Source organism: Crassostrea angulata, chromosome 8 (genome assembly GCF_025612915.1).
Source record: "Crassostrea angulata isolate pt1a10 chromosome 8, ASM2561291v2, whole genome shotgun sequence".
Lineage (NCBI taxonomy): Eukaryota > Metazoa > Mollusca > Bivalvia > Ostreida > Ostreidae > Magallana > Magallana angulata.
In genome coordinates, this window is record NC_069118.1 from 12,539,794 (window position 1) to 12,554,315 (window position 14,522).

Genomic DNA, 14,522 nt, shown 5'->3' on the forward strand with positions numbered 1-14,522 from the left:
ACACATAAAAAAAAATATAACACTTCTTAACATTCAAAAATGTTATTATTGCAATTTTTTTTAGTATTTCCCCAAAACATATTTTATCATATTTTCTTACTCTGTAGACAAATCATCTGAAAAAGTTGCTTGATGTTATAAGAAAATGTATTTTAATAAATGTGAAATAAAAAATTGAATGAAAACAATTGCAAATAAACACAAAAAATATTTTAAATTTTATTTGGTATGAAAGTTCCTCATGTAAGGGTTATCGTTCCTAAGTCCCAAGGCCCAAACACCTTGGGGACTTTTCATTTCTGAGTTGAAGAAAATTTCCTAAATATAATGTTGGAATGATAAATACATGCATATTTCATTGTAGACTTTGCCCTGTATAAGTGAATATATTCGCTTTAGTGCAAAACTAAGTCAAATAAATAAAGGGGAACATTGACTAGGCTAATAGGATTTATGTATCCCAACCTGAGAGAAATTCAAAGCAACCCTCTCATCCCCGTTAGGTGTCGATATTAATGTGCATTAAAGTATATTATAATTGAAATATTTTCACCTGTTTAGAATTTTCTTTCACGGTATTCAACCAAAAAATACGTTTTAGAAATTTTTGGAAAGTTAAAAAATTTATTGTTCTCGATGGGAATCGAACTCATGACCTACTGATTTGTAGTGAACCCACTAACCCACTGCGCTACGGTGTAACATTTCGATGATGCTAAAGAAACTCTTTAAAAATTTATACTTGATTTTATTGTTTATTTCGATAAATAATACCACACAACGTGAAGGTGTCACATACCACATTACTTGTAAGTAATGAATTTTCCAATTATCAAATTAAATCTATCCATTTAACAAATTTTTCAAAATAGCGGTTCCCATACAATTCACCTCAGTTTAAATCAGCCAGTACCGGAAATGCATGTTTCCAGATTTACTTTTTTGCGTACTGCGTCATCAAAAAGTGGTGTATAGAGCCACCTTAAGAGAAGAGCCATTGGAACAGCCAAATCATGCTGACAAAAATAGAATACATCGTTTTAAATTCTAATAACACAATATGTTCTTTTTTTCTGTGATTAAATAAATAAGAGTAACTTGATACACTTAGAAATTATTCACTTGAATTCATTTTAACCGTCAAAATATATTACATCAATGAAATATTAATCAGCGTTAGCATGACATCAGGCCGTGATCCGGTTTGAAGTCGCGAGAAAAGTCAGTTAATGTTCTTCGAGAAATACTGAATGAATTCTGAATGTATTCATACGCCCCAGATTTGGTGAATGGGTCTTCTGTGTTATGCGTAAATATTACTCAAATCAACCAATGCAATTTAATAGAGGGAAAGAAATATAATGAGAAGAAAAAATGGTAAACAGAATAACTTAATTACAGATGACATTTTTTCTACGTCACTTGTAAAGGTGCGCGAGCATAACAAACGTAAATTTCACATTCAGAAGATGACAGACCAAGGATCAACTGGATAATGTAAATGGGTAATGAGGACAGTAAACAATTAATATTGTATGGTTTTTTACATCATGATCGATGAATTTATCATATATACACACATAATAAAAATGCTGATGCGGTTCATATGTACTTTTATACAATCTGTTTGACAAAATAATTTTTTATTCATTAAATTTCATTTATTGATCAATATAATTTGACCGTTTGGCTAGCATTTTAAGGAGTTCTTTGGTAACTTTAAAGTCAATTGTGGCAGACAACACGTGCATCCTCTGCATGAGGACAGCCAGCATAACCAATATCGTGAAATCTTCTCCGGCACTGAGCAAGTGAGGTTTCACTTCCATTACACTGTACGTCGTCCAACCAAATAACCCCATGTCCTCCAGTTGTTGGTGTCCCCTGAAGTCCCTGCGCAGACCTTTAAAGAGATGGGTGATGTTTTATCTAATATGTTTTATAGTGCTACCGTTGGGGCGAGCACAGCATGTGATCAAACAATGAATTATGATAAATCAATAAAAATAAAATTAAGGTAGCATACCTTAAGATGCATACCCCCTTCTTCGATCACATGATTCAACCAAAATCATTATTTGGCTCATATTAAAAAAAATATCAAAGCAAAACAAAGATTCAAATGTTTTAATTAATCATTAAATATGTAAGACAGTAATAACAAGTGTGATTATCATTATTTGATTGATTAGAATTGAATTTTAAAATGAAATGTTACAAAAATGCTATTTCAAAATTTTTACATAATTTCACATTTTTTAACTTATCTTAAAAAATTTATGGTTGAACACAATTTTTTAAACTTTAAAATATTAGATTTATGTCTACTGCAACTAAAAAGCAAAAAAAAAATATAGGACTTCACATGCTTCTCTTTTTCTACGACCTTTAGAACACGTATAACCCCTTATCAAATGCAGCTAAGAAAGTGACACGAACACAATTTAAAAATACATCAGGAAACAGCATTTCATTTCTTTGCTTTGATAAACCCTAAAATTCTTCTTTCAAAACTACATGTATTGAGTACAAATTAATTTTTTTGATAAACAGTACCTTTCCTTTGCATATATAGACACAAACGTACTAAAATCTCAGTACACAAATTCACGATTTCCAACTATTGGACTCAATAAGATCAAAACCTTTATATACTTGTAGACATTATTTACACTTGACTGCTTCTATCAAATTCAGAATTATCAATTAAGCATTAAAAATTAGGGCAAAAAACGATAAATCCGAACAAATATCGTTTTCGATTTTAAAGCTTATAATATCTGCTAAATTGATGACGCATCTGAGAAGGGACCCACCTTAACAACGTAAATGATTTTGATTGCAAAATAAAATAAAACGCATATTTTTCAGTAAATTTTCATTATTCATACTTTATAAGAGTGTCTATAATTTATTTATTTATAAGTAAAACAATAGTTTAATCTCAGATACAATGTTGTTGAATAATAAAAATTTTAATCTAAATGTTCATTGCACTGTATCACCTCTTTTAAAGTGATTGTAACGTCGGTTCATCCCCTTTTTTTGCAGTAGACATTTTTTTCTTAAACTTACATATAAAAATTGAATCATTATAGAGCATTCCGACCCCCCAATCCCCCCCCCCCCCCATGTAAAAAAAATAATATTGATTTTTTTTTTTCAATTTACACAAAGAAAATCGACTTATGGATTTGCCCCCTCCACTTTTAAAAAAAATGGAATTGCCTCCCCCCCCCCCCCCCTTGGGATTTGGAGCATGTTATAAATGGAAGTGAAAATAAAGAAACCATTGAACTGCCAAAGACCTGAAGGATTATAGTCTGTCCCAAGTTATTGCTTCCATCGCTTTTTGATGATTTTTAATAAAATTACACATACCTGTGAAAGGAATACAGTTGAAATCGTTAAAAGGGAATATATCCAAGATATTTTCATTGAACAATTATCCCTTTCCTCTCAGAAAAATTCACAGGAACGAAAACACATTCCTTACGGAGATTTATAATGGGGAATGTTTACATCTTTTCTCCATTCGGAATACACTCGGAATACATCGTGCAATTTTTTAACGTTATCATCCGGGCTTATTAATGGCTGTTGCAATGCAAAATCTCCGTAGACTTTCAATTTCGGGATGTGTATTGAAACCTGAAGCGGTAGAGGGGGCGTTTCAAAACAGATAATCCGGACATTTTTTATATTAGTGGATGAACGTAGTTTGAGCACAAAGTTATTTACTATTATTGAAATATCAAGCAAAAAGTGGTGGAAGCAAAAACTCGGGACAGAGTATAGAATTTTCATGATTTTTTTTTCTTTTTGCTTGTAAAAACTTTTTGGATGAGGCTGCCATTCACCCACCCACCCCATTTTTAAAAAAGGCGATATTACGTGTACATGCCAGAAAATTACCGTTATTATAGTGAATTTAATAAATGTGAGCATTCATCCAAATGAGTGCAAGTTGTTTCTGTTTCCTGTATCTGAAGAAATGTCCTCATTCTTTAGCTTTGCAAGATTTTGATAGGACTTTGGTAATTTCAGCAGATTTACCATAACTTCAATTAGAGTTATTTCCCCTTATTGTGAGGTCAAAGTTCACGGTTAAGTGTCGTCAGACTCTTTAAAACTCCCCTTAAGGAATGAATTCAATATTTATTTGTTTTATTCGATATAAAATGGTTTGGGACAGTTTACATATTGAATATTGAAATTCATATTAAAACCGCGAAGTTTATAAAAAAGCGTAAACTGTTTCAAATCATTTTATATCGTATAAAACTTATAAATATTGAATTCATTGCTTATAATTTAATTTTTTTACTCTTCATTGTAGAATATTTGCATATCCATTGTTCTTTACCACTGTAAGTCCATACAAAGGAATTGCAATTATTTTTCTATAATCGCGATTGCTGTCTGTATTCTATGACGTCATAAAGGTGTGACGTCATATACTTTTCCATGACATCATAGATTTAAACCACTTTACGGTACACCGTGGTTTTTTTTCCATAAAATTGATGTATTTAATTATAACATGTCTTATAATAACATTTTAAAGGAATAATTGTTATAACATAACATTGATACTGTTAACAAATCTATGTGAATTAAAGAGATACATTAATATGCCAACAGAGCAATTGCTATTCATAACGCCATGTTCACTAAATAACGTTGTTTATTTCTTAATAAAAACGGTCGTTTGACCTTTAAAATAACGTAAAATTGTACAAAATTCAAACGTAACGTCAGGCGTATTGATATGTTTTTGACGTCAGTCTTACTATGACGTAGGCAACGTTCTTCATACGATATAAAATAATTTTTCTAGCCAATCAGAAAGCGCGTTACAACCAGAATTAAATTATTGAGAAATAAAAGTACGCGAACTTCACTGTTTTATTTACTTAAAAAGTATGATGTTCTTAAAATAACACTTCTTTTATGCTTCTCAAAATTTTTACTTTAATTATCGAGAGAACGTTAGGTTGGAAACCATTGGTACTATGAATTGTATGTCGAAATTTACTAACGCCGAAAAAAAAATATCGGATCAATGTGTAAACTATTGTGACGTCACTCAGTTATTTTTGATTGAGAGTGTACTGAGGTGAACTATAGAGGCAACAGAGACTTTATGCATCGTTATTGTTCTATATTGTCTCGTGAGAGTGTGAAGTGATAAAAATTGCCATGATTACAGGGAACTACTGGGAATTTTCTATTCACACACGCCTTGCCGGTAGAGCTGCCCTCGTTACTAGATATCTCGCATATAAATTTTTAAATGCAAACTTGATTTGCTTTGATCAAGTATTCACTTAGTCTAATTTATAAACACAATCTAGAAAACACCTATTAAATATATACCATTTTAATATTGACGAGGCCGGGTCTAATTTCTTCTGCCCTAGATTTATGAATGAAATTTTTAACATGCATTTCTTCCTATATAATTATAATTTTAAGTTAAAAAAAATAAGACATTTACCACACCGTTTGTTTAGGAGGTCATCTCAAAGTTTGTTAGTTTTTAACATAGGACCCTATGGGATTTTGCTTGAAATGTATAAATTTTGCACATTTTTTACATTTTTTTAAACTTCTGCCCTAGGGATTTCTGCTAAAAGGTATCAAATGGTCAAATAAAAAAAACATTTTACCTTATCAAAGTTGTTTTTTGTATGCCCAATTTCCCAGATTTGTCAAATAATGGCTATTTTTTATTTGACAAAAGCTGAAATGGTGATCTTTATAGTATTATTGAAACATTTAGACGTATTTAAGTAATAGATAAATATATAACATCACATATTAAGGGTCATTAATATAAAATACATGGTAACTGTCTTGAAATATATGAATTAAGCTATATTTAGGCGGTGAAGAAGACGTGACAGAGGGCTAGGCTTGCTGAACCCTCTTCACGTTTTCGACCCAAGCCCAAATATAGCTTATACTTCGAGACATTTATGTTTATTCCACAACATAACATTAGTTTTACACATCAAACGAGCTATTTTTAACAAATTTCTATCACGCAACCATCACGCCATGGCGTCAACAAAGCAAAATGAAGACGTCACAATACAAATGAAACGCTGCGCAAAAGCGTGCGTACTCGTTCTGTACTCGGCCTCGTTAAATTGTACTACAATATAAGAGAAGCTAAAAGTTGTCATAAACATAAACAAGCACCGTTAAAAGGCATGGTCACGATTTGGGTCAAAAATAAAATTTTCCTATTTTAATATTAACAATGCTTTAAAAAGGCATTTATAATAGGAAGCCGGAATTTGATTGTCATTTGTTGAATTAAAAGCGAGTTACAGAGCTTGAAATTCTTCGCTATGTAAACAAAGCGCTTGTTTACATTTAGAAAAATTCCAGTTTTAAACCTGAAATGAATGTTTAAAACGTTAGGAACTGTTTATCTATGCTGAAAATAAATAAAAAGACAAATATGCTGGAATTTTTTTTCTGGTATAATGTGAGCCCTGTATCTTGCTTATAACTCTATGAACGATTCTCAAATTTTATTTGATCATTAGAAATGCATTTCTAAAGCATTGTAAATAATAAAAACATAAAAATTTGAAAAAAATCGTAAGCATGCCCCTTTAAATGACAACAGACACAAATGTAAATACCCTTGATATCCCAGCATTCTGCACACTACCCAACCATCGTCACACACAGTTCCCCATCCCTCTCCAAAGTTCACCTCGACTCTTCCATTCATCGGCGATGATCCACCAACCAAACGTACGTCCACTAAAAAGGTTTTATTGGCTTACTTTATAATACCTATGACTATATTTTCTATGTAAAATTACAACGAAAATATAAACATGCTATCATATCCTACCCTGAATTAGTTACCGTGCCATCTGTCCATAGTGAATAGTCTTCGAAACGTAACTGTTTCGAGGAACAATTAACTTGTGAATTAGTAAATAGGCAAATAACATACATATTTACTCAACATATGACTGACTCTCTCTCTCTCTCTCTCTCTTCACTCACTGCAAGCGACTCCAATATCATATTTGTGCTCATGTATCGGATGAGGATCATTATTAAAATGAGGACAATCGTAGAGTGTATTTTCATTCCCGCTACAACGCACACCGTACAAACTCATGTCGATACGTCCACTGCCTTTTCCAAAATATAAAGGGGAAGATTCGTGTATGGCTGCTGCATTTTCTCTGAAAATATACCTTCAAGTAAAGGTAATCCATCCATAACTGAGGTAAATTTAACAATTTTGATTAATCCACACTACATCAAATCCGAGATAAAAAGTCATATAAACGAGATTGTAGGGCCCCATATCTCAGAATCATAGGTGACTACATCCCCATTTAACACGGTTTTAGTGGTATACCAACTAGTAGATGACCTTGAAAATTAAAGCCCCCAGGATAGAGGCCCTCGATGTTTCCGAGCCCGATGTTTAAAACCCTATAGTATTGAATATAATGTTCTACAAGTGTGGGCCCAAATCTCAAAAAACTAGAGGTGCCCACATCACCATATTTTTACAGTGGTAGTGGTATACAACTTTTAGATTACCTTAAAAGAATTCAGCCCCCACGTAAAGAGTCCTCGATGTTTTTGATAGGTCCTAAATTGGCTTCCGTATACATGTATAACGGTATATATAAAGCGATATTTTGTAATAACGACTTTTTACCTCGTAATAAGACTTTTGAAAGTCGATAATGATCTTTTATATCGTTATAATGATTTTTTATCTCGTAAAAACTACTTTTTATCTCGTTCATACAGGTACGACTTTTAAAAGTCGTAATAACGACTTTTTATCTCTCTAATACTTCTTAAATGTTGTAATAACCACTCATGATAACTACATTTGAAAGTCGTAATAACGACGTTTTATATCGTAATAGCGACTTTTTATCTCGCTATAACGACTTTTTATCTCAAAATAACGACTTTTTATCTCGTTATAACGACCCTTTATCTCGTAATAACGACTTTTTTATTTTATTTTTTACATTTTAATTTGATCTCACTATTTAAAAGATGTGTAAAAGGGTACCTTTTTACAATTAATTGTTTACCCGATAAACTCAAACGGTTAAATGTTTGTAACAGAATGCACAGGTAGTTGACTACATAAAGTGAGATATCTGAGTAATTGTGTGGTAATATTATGCGGATGACTTGACAGAATGTTGATATTAGCATGTCTGGTATATATCTTCAATCTATATATTCAGCTACTTGAGATATATTGCCAAAACCGCCAAAAAAATAAAGATATTTGTAACAAAATGCACAAGTAGCTGAACACATAAAGAGAGATATCTGAGTAATTGTGTCGTAATATTATGCGGATGACTTGACAAAATGTTGATGTTAGCATGTATGGCATATATATCTTCAATCTATATATTCAGCTACTTGAGATATATTGACAAAACCGCCAAAAAATAAAGATATTTGTAACAAAATGCGCTAGTAGCTGACTACATAAAGAGAGATATCTGAGTAATTGTGTCGTAATATTATGCGGATGACTTGACAAAATGTTGATGTTAGCATGTATGGCATATATATCTTCAATCTATATATTCAGCTACTTGAGATATATTGACAAAACCGCCAAAAAATAAAGATATTTGTAACAAAATGCGCTAGTAGCTGACTACATAAAGAGAGATATCTGAGTAATTGTGTGGTAATATTATGTGGATGACTTGAAGGAATGTTGATATTAGCATGTCTGGTATATATCTTCAATCTATACATACAGCTACTTGAGATATATTGACAAAACTGCCAAAAAATAAAGATATTTGTAACAAAATGCACAAGTGGCTGAACACATAAAGAGAGATATCTTAGTAACTGTGTCGTAATATTATGCAGATGACTTTACAGAATGTTGATATTAGCATTGTTGGCATATATTTTCAATCTATTTTTTCAGCTACTTGAGATATATTGACAAAATCGCCGAAAAATAAAGATATTTGTAACAAAATGCACAAGTAGCTGACTACATAAAGAGAGATATCTTAGAAATTGTGTCGTAATATTTTGCGGATGACTTGACAGAATGTTGATATTAGCATGTCTGGCATATATCTTCAATCTATATATTCAGCTACTTGAGATATATTGCCAAAACCGCCAAAAAAATAAAGATATTTGTAACAAAATGCACAAGTAGCTGACTACATAAAGAGAGATATCTGAGAAATTGTGTGGTAATATTATGTGGATGACTTGAAGGAATGTTAATAATAGCATGTCTGGCATATATCTTAAATTCAAATATACAGCTACTTGAGATATATTGCAAAAACCGCCAAAAAATAAAGACATTTGTAACAAAATGCACAAGTAGCTGACTACATGAAGAGAGATATCTGAAAAATTGTGTTGTAATATTATGTAGATGACTTGAAAGAATATTAATAATAGCATGTCTGGCATATATCTTCAATTTAAATATACAGCTACTTGAGATATATTGACAAAACCGCCAAAATATAAAGATATTTGTAACAAAATGCACAAGTAGCTGACTACATGAAAAGAGATATCTGAGTAATTGTGTCGTAATATTACGTGGATGACTTGAAGGAATGTTGATAATAGCATGTCTGACATATATCTTCAATCTATACATACAGCTACTCGAGATATCTTGACAAAACCGCCAAAAAATAAAGATATTTGTAACAAAATGCACAAGTAGCTGACTACATAAAGAGAGATATCTGAGAAATTGTGTCGTAATATTATGTTGATGAGTTGAAAGAATGTTTATAATAGCATGTCTGGCATATATCTTCAATTGAAATATACAGCTACTTTGGATAAATTGACAATTGACAGTGATATAGTGCAATGTACATCTGAAGAGCACAAATAAAAATCTTAGGTATGTGTTCTCACATAGATAGTAACAAGTAACTAGAAGCCAAGTTTCTTTCATCTCGTAGCCAATTACTAGTAGCTAGCTTTTCTTACTTCTCGAAGCCAGTTACTAGTAGCCAGTTACGAGAAGCCAATTTTGATTTTATCTCGTAGCCAGTTACTAGTAGCTAGTTACTCGTAGCTAACTTTACCTATCTGGTATCTTGTTGCAATCGTGTTAATCGTAGAAAAGTTGGTTGTTGACTATCAAGAAATATTCTACGGTAACACTATCAAATTTTAATTGTAATTATTCTTAGAATTGTATCAGAACCCAATGCATCGTTGCCAAACGCAGCACGTTGAATTTAGTTATTGGTACTAATTGATTTAGATTAATTTTGAGGTCATAAACAACACGTCACGTTTTGTTTAGCTGCAATGTTTTAATATGGTCGGTTGGGTTGTATTAATAAATTGTCGGGCTTGAATCGTAGGTCAAATCGTTATCATCTTTCATCTTCATCGTAAAAAAGAATCGTTATATTACCGGTACCATGTCACATCGAAACGGAGCTCAAAGGTTCGTGATAAACGTATCGTACCGCATATATAGGAAAGTATATGCACGTACACAATTGTCCTATATCGGGAATCTTGTTGTTTCTATCTAATCTTCTATCTTATCTTCTCGGAGCCTATTTTATCGTATCTAAACGGGAAATGCGATTGTGGCAGATCGTGTTACCCGCATATCGGTTAGTGATGAACTTATTGTGAACGCATACAAAGTATCCGCACGTCCACAAGCGTCCATTGCCGGGGACTAGTGATGTTTGGATAAGATTTGGACCCTATCGAGAAATATTTCTGGTCATTCTGATAAAATCGCATTTTATCGAAATTAAATGGACAATGAGATTGTGGCCGATCGTGTCACCTAAAATATATATATCGTAACCTTACCGTATCAAAGCACAACAAATAGCAAGAGGCGTATCGATTCTCATCATATTGTACCTAATCCTAAATTTATATAGAAGTTCCACAGTTACTATTCCCCATCGTAATGTTTAAAACAGATCGCACGACATGGGGAATCTAGCATTACAGGCTTCCCAAGGGCCCCTTATATGAATTTTCCACATGTATGCAGTACAAAAATTATCAAAGATTTACGATCAGTAAGATAATATTTATTTACTAAGTGATTTGCAAAAGATTATGTAATTTCATTTCGACACACAACTTTGGCTGCCTTGTCGTCAAAGTTGACAGTACCGTACATTCTGCCCAATACTGTGGCCCAAGCTCCTTGATAAGACACCTCTACTCTTCCCATCCAGTGTGTGGGCCCGTTCACTAATCTGATTTTATCTGTTAATCCATATTAGCTTCATTCAAGCATAATACATCTACTTATTACTTTACATTTTATTTTTTTCATTTTCATCTTTTTTTCTTTTAAAAAGAAATTAAATTGTCAAACAAATTACAAAAGCTTTAGCTTGTTTAGAAGGTCTAGAAAAATAAATGACCTTTAATGACTCATAATAATTTGTCTACATATTACGTAAAAAAGGTAATCCACATGTCGCAGATTGTTCTCACAATCTGAGATTTCATTCCTATTAAATGTGGTGAAAATTTTGCCGAAGTTTGAACATCGTAATACGGTACGACATAAGCATTTCTAAAATGTTGATTTACCTGGTATAACCTTATCTTGTTCCAGTAAAGTGACACGTTGTGTTATGTAAACGACTGTAAAGCAGTTTCGTGGTTTGTGATATATGTCACCGATGAAGCTGAAAGACGCTGCTCCAAGGCGGCCATCTCTGATGATGAAACTTTTTGGTTCATGGCGATCGTGACAAGACGAACGCTATTTTCAAGGTTATGAAGTTTAGACAAGACTTCTGTCAAGTTAGTGCTGGTCAAAGTTTGGAAATGGTTAGCGAGTTCATTATCAACCGTGAATTTTAACACTGCTACTTCATTAGTCAATTTTCGTATTTCATCAGAGGTGTTCCTTCCGTTCATCAGCAATTCTAGTTCTTTCGTTAAATTGAAGAACGTTGACGATTGATTGGTCACTGTTGATCGAAGTTTGTCCAGTTCCTTTGTTTTCTCTTGTAGAATATTTTTGATTTGAATCACTTCTTGCATAAGGAAAATCAAAGCATCCTGATGGGAAGAGCTAGACGGCGTTGTTTTCTGTTGGTTGTTGATATTATTCAAGAGAAGACTATCGACCAAACACAAATGTAGAGTTAAGACTACAAAAACGAAGTAAGTGTTTGTCATTTTCTCAGTGGAATTATTTCAAATTCTTTAGTGTACCACTTTGACTCCGTCTTGATCCGTCAAATTGTGACTGGTTTTGACAAAGTGTACCAGTGTTGGAAATGGTTTTAATGCATATTATCGTCCATATTCACCCTACAACGTAACTCGACCCGAGAACACAGCGGTGTTTTGTATATCCGCCTTTAGCCGTTCCAGTAATACCATTTAAAACCAAGCATTGTCGGAATGCAACAGTCAAATAAATTCATTTATACAGATTAACCTATTTATTTTGGAAAACAGATAATATCTTCTTATCATACACAAAATGCGGAAGTTTAAGTTTGTATATTATTAAAAAGTATAATTTATTTTACTGGTCATTTGGTTAAAGTAAATGATTGCAGAATTACGTATGCGCAGAACAATATACACAATCATGAATCTTGAGCATAGAAAATCAGTTTTCAACGTTTTTAATTTCAAAAAATATTTTGATATTCGTTTGCGTTGTAATTATTTATTGCATCTCTAGCATAATAATGTTGACCAAATTAAGCAAATCCATCTTAAGGAAATGTTAATAACATGCAGGATGCTAACGCATCCAAAAACTATGCTCATAAGTTTAAAACGAACCATGCAAAATTAACACAGCAAAAGAAAATATAAAAAAATACATTAAAATTCTCACAATGTTTTTTTTAAGTCATTCTTTTGTAAAACAAGTGTAAAATGTTAAAAGATTTCAATGAAATTTTATATCACAACGTAACAGGATGAAAAAACTTTTTTAAAACTAAAATCTTGTTCAGCTTGTAATGTTCAATATAATTCATTTATCAGTCTGATATAAGTTAACTTTTGATGTCCCCAACTGAAAATGTTAACCTGTGTGTGCACTGCTTTATATTCTGAAAACAATCAAAAGCCAATGCGTTAAACCTTCACAAAAATGGTAAACAAACAAACATGCATTTAGTACGTGCACGTCGAGATGACATTTACGGGGTTTTTTCCCCACATATTTACATTTAATCAATATCAGGACTTTACATATTACATGGTTTATTTTATACACACCTTTATTAGACAGTCATGCTATAAGATAAATCGTAAGTAACCAATTATGATGAGAAGAGATATTGGTAGACAGGATACCTTACCGATTACATTTTCTCTTCATGTCACTTGTAAAAGATCCGCAAGCATTACAAACGTATGCAAATTTAACTTTCGAAGGTGGTCAAGAATTAACTTGGTAATGAGGGCAGTACAAAACCTATTATTCTATTCATTAGTATAATTATCATATATGTTATACAAAAACACTATGAAATACACTGAAGCTGTACAAATGAACTTTTAAATCATCCGTATGTTTATATTCTGTTATACATATTAAAAATTAATTTATTGAAGGGAACCGTTCGTACGGAATATAAAATAATTTATTGGTTTATTGGTGATTGTGCAATCAATTGCAAGGTGCATCTTCCGTGCATTCTCATTATGACCACATCCAGCGAAACCACATCTTCCACTTTGCTCCCCATAAACCCTTGGCGGATTTCATTGCGAAACTCGGTGACAAGCTCCGTTTTATGATTGGCTGCAGCTGCGAGTAGCAGATCTAATCGTAGTGCTGGTAAATGTTAACTTTAAAAGAAACCAAAGGTGTAATCTTTGGTTAAACATTCGGTGCTTTGAACAAGTTAAGACACAAGTTCATGAGTACAGTGACTCCCCAACGATGGTCTAACCAGATCGCTTTAACAAGAGGCCCAGGGGCCACATCGCTCACCTGAGCAATAATAGCCTTAACTCTGATCAAATTAGCATTACAGTATCAAAATCAAAATACCTTTACAACAAAGTACAGTAGATCTTGCTAAAAATATTAAATCTGCCAATTTTTATCCACTTAATTTTTTCTGGGTAAAAACTATTCCTATATACCCCCCCCCCCCCCCAATTTTGTGGCCCCACTTTTCTCTAGAGAATGATGGTCTCAACTTTAATGTGCACAACCTGTGCTTTCATACAAGTAACTGCTTTTTGGACTGAAAACTTTCCAAGAATATTTTTAAAGATTTTCTCTTTATACATTTATCATATATATACATATATATTTTCTCTATATATTCCTTTAAAAATTTATTCCCCCATTGTGGGACCGCCCTACCCCCGATGATCATTATTTAAACAAAACTTAAATCTACACTACCTGCGGATGCTTCCACGTCAATTTGAGTTTTTCTGGCCAAATAATTTTTGAGAAGAAGATTTTTAAAGATTATCTCTATATATTCCTATGTAAAAATCCA

The 14,522-nt window shown here is 32.5% G+C and overlaps 1 pseudogene; it reads right to left on the minus strand.

Annotated features, from left to right (window-relative positions):
- Nucleotides 1–1,725: 1,725 nt before the first annotated feature.
- On the minus strand, nucleotides 1,726–12,374 carry LOC128159753 (deleted in malignant brain tumors 1 protein-like; annotated as a pseudogene).
- Nucleotides 12,375–14,522: the final 2,148 nt, after the last annotated feature.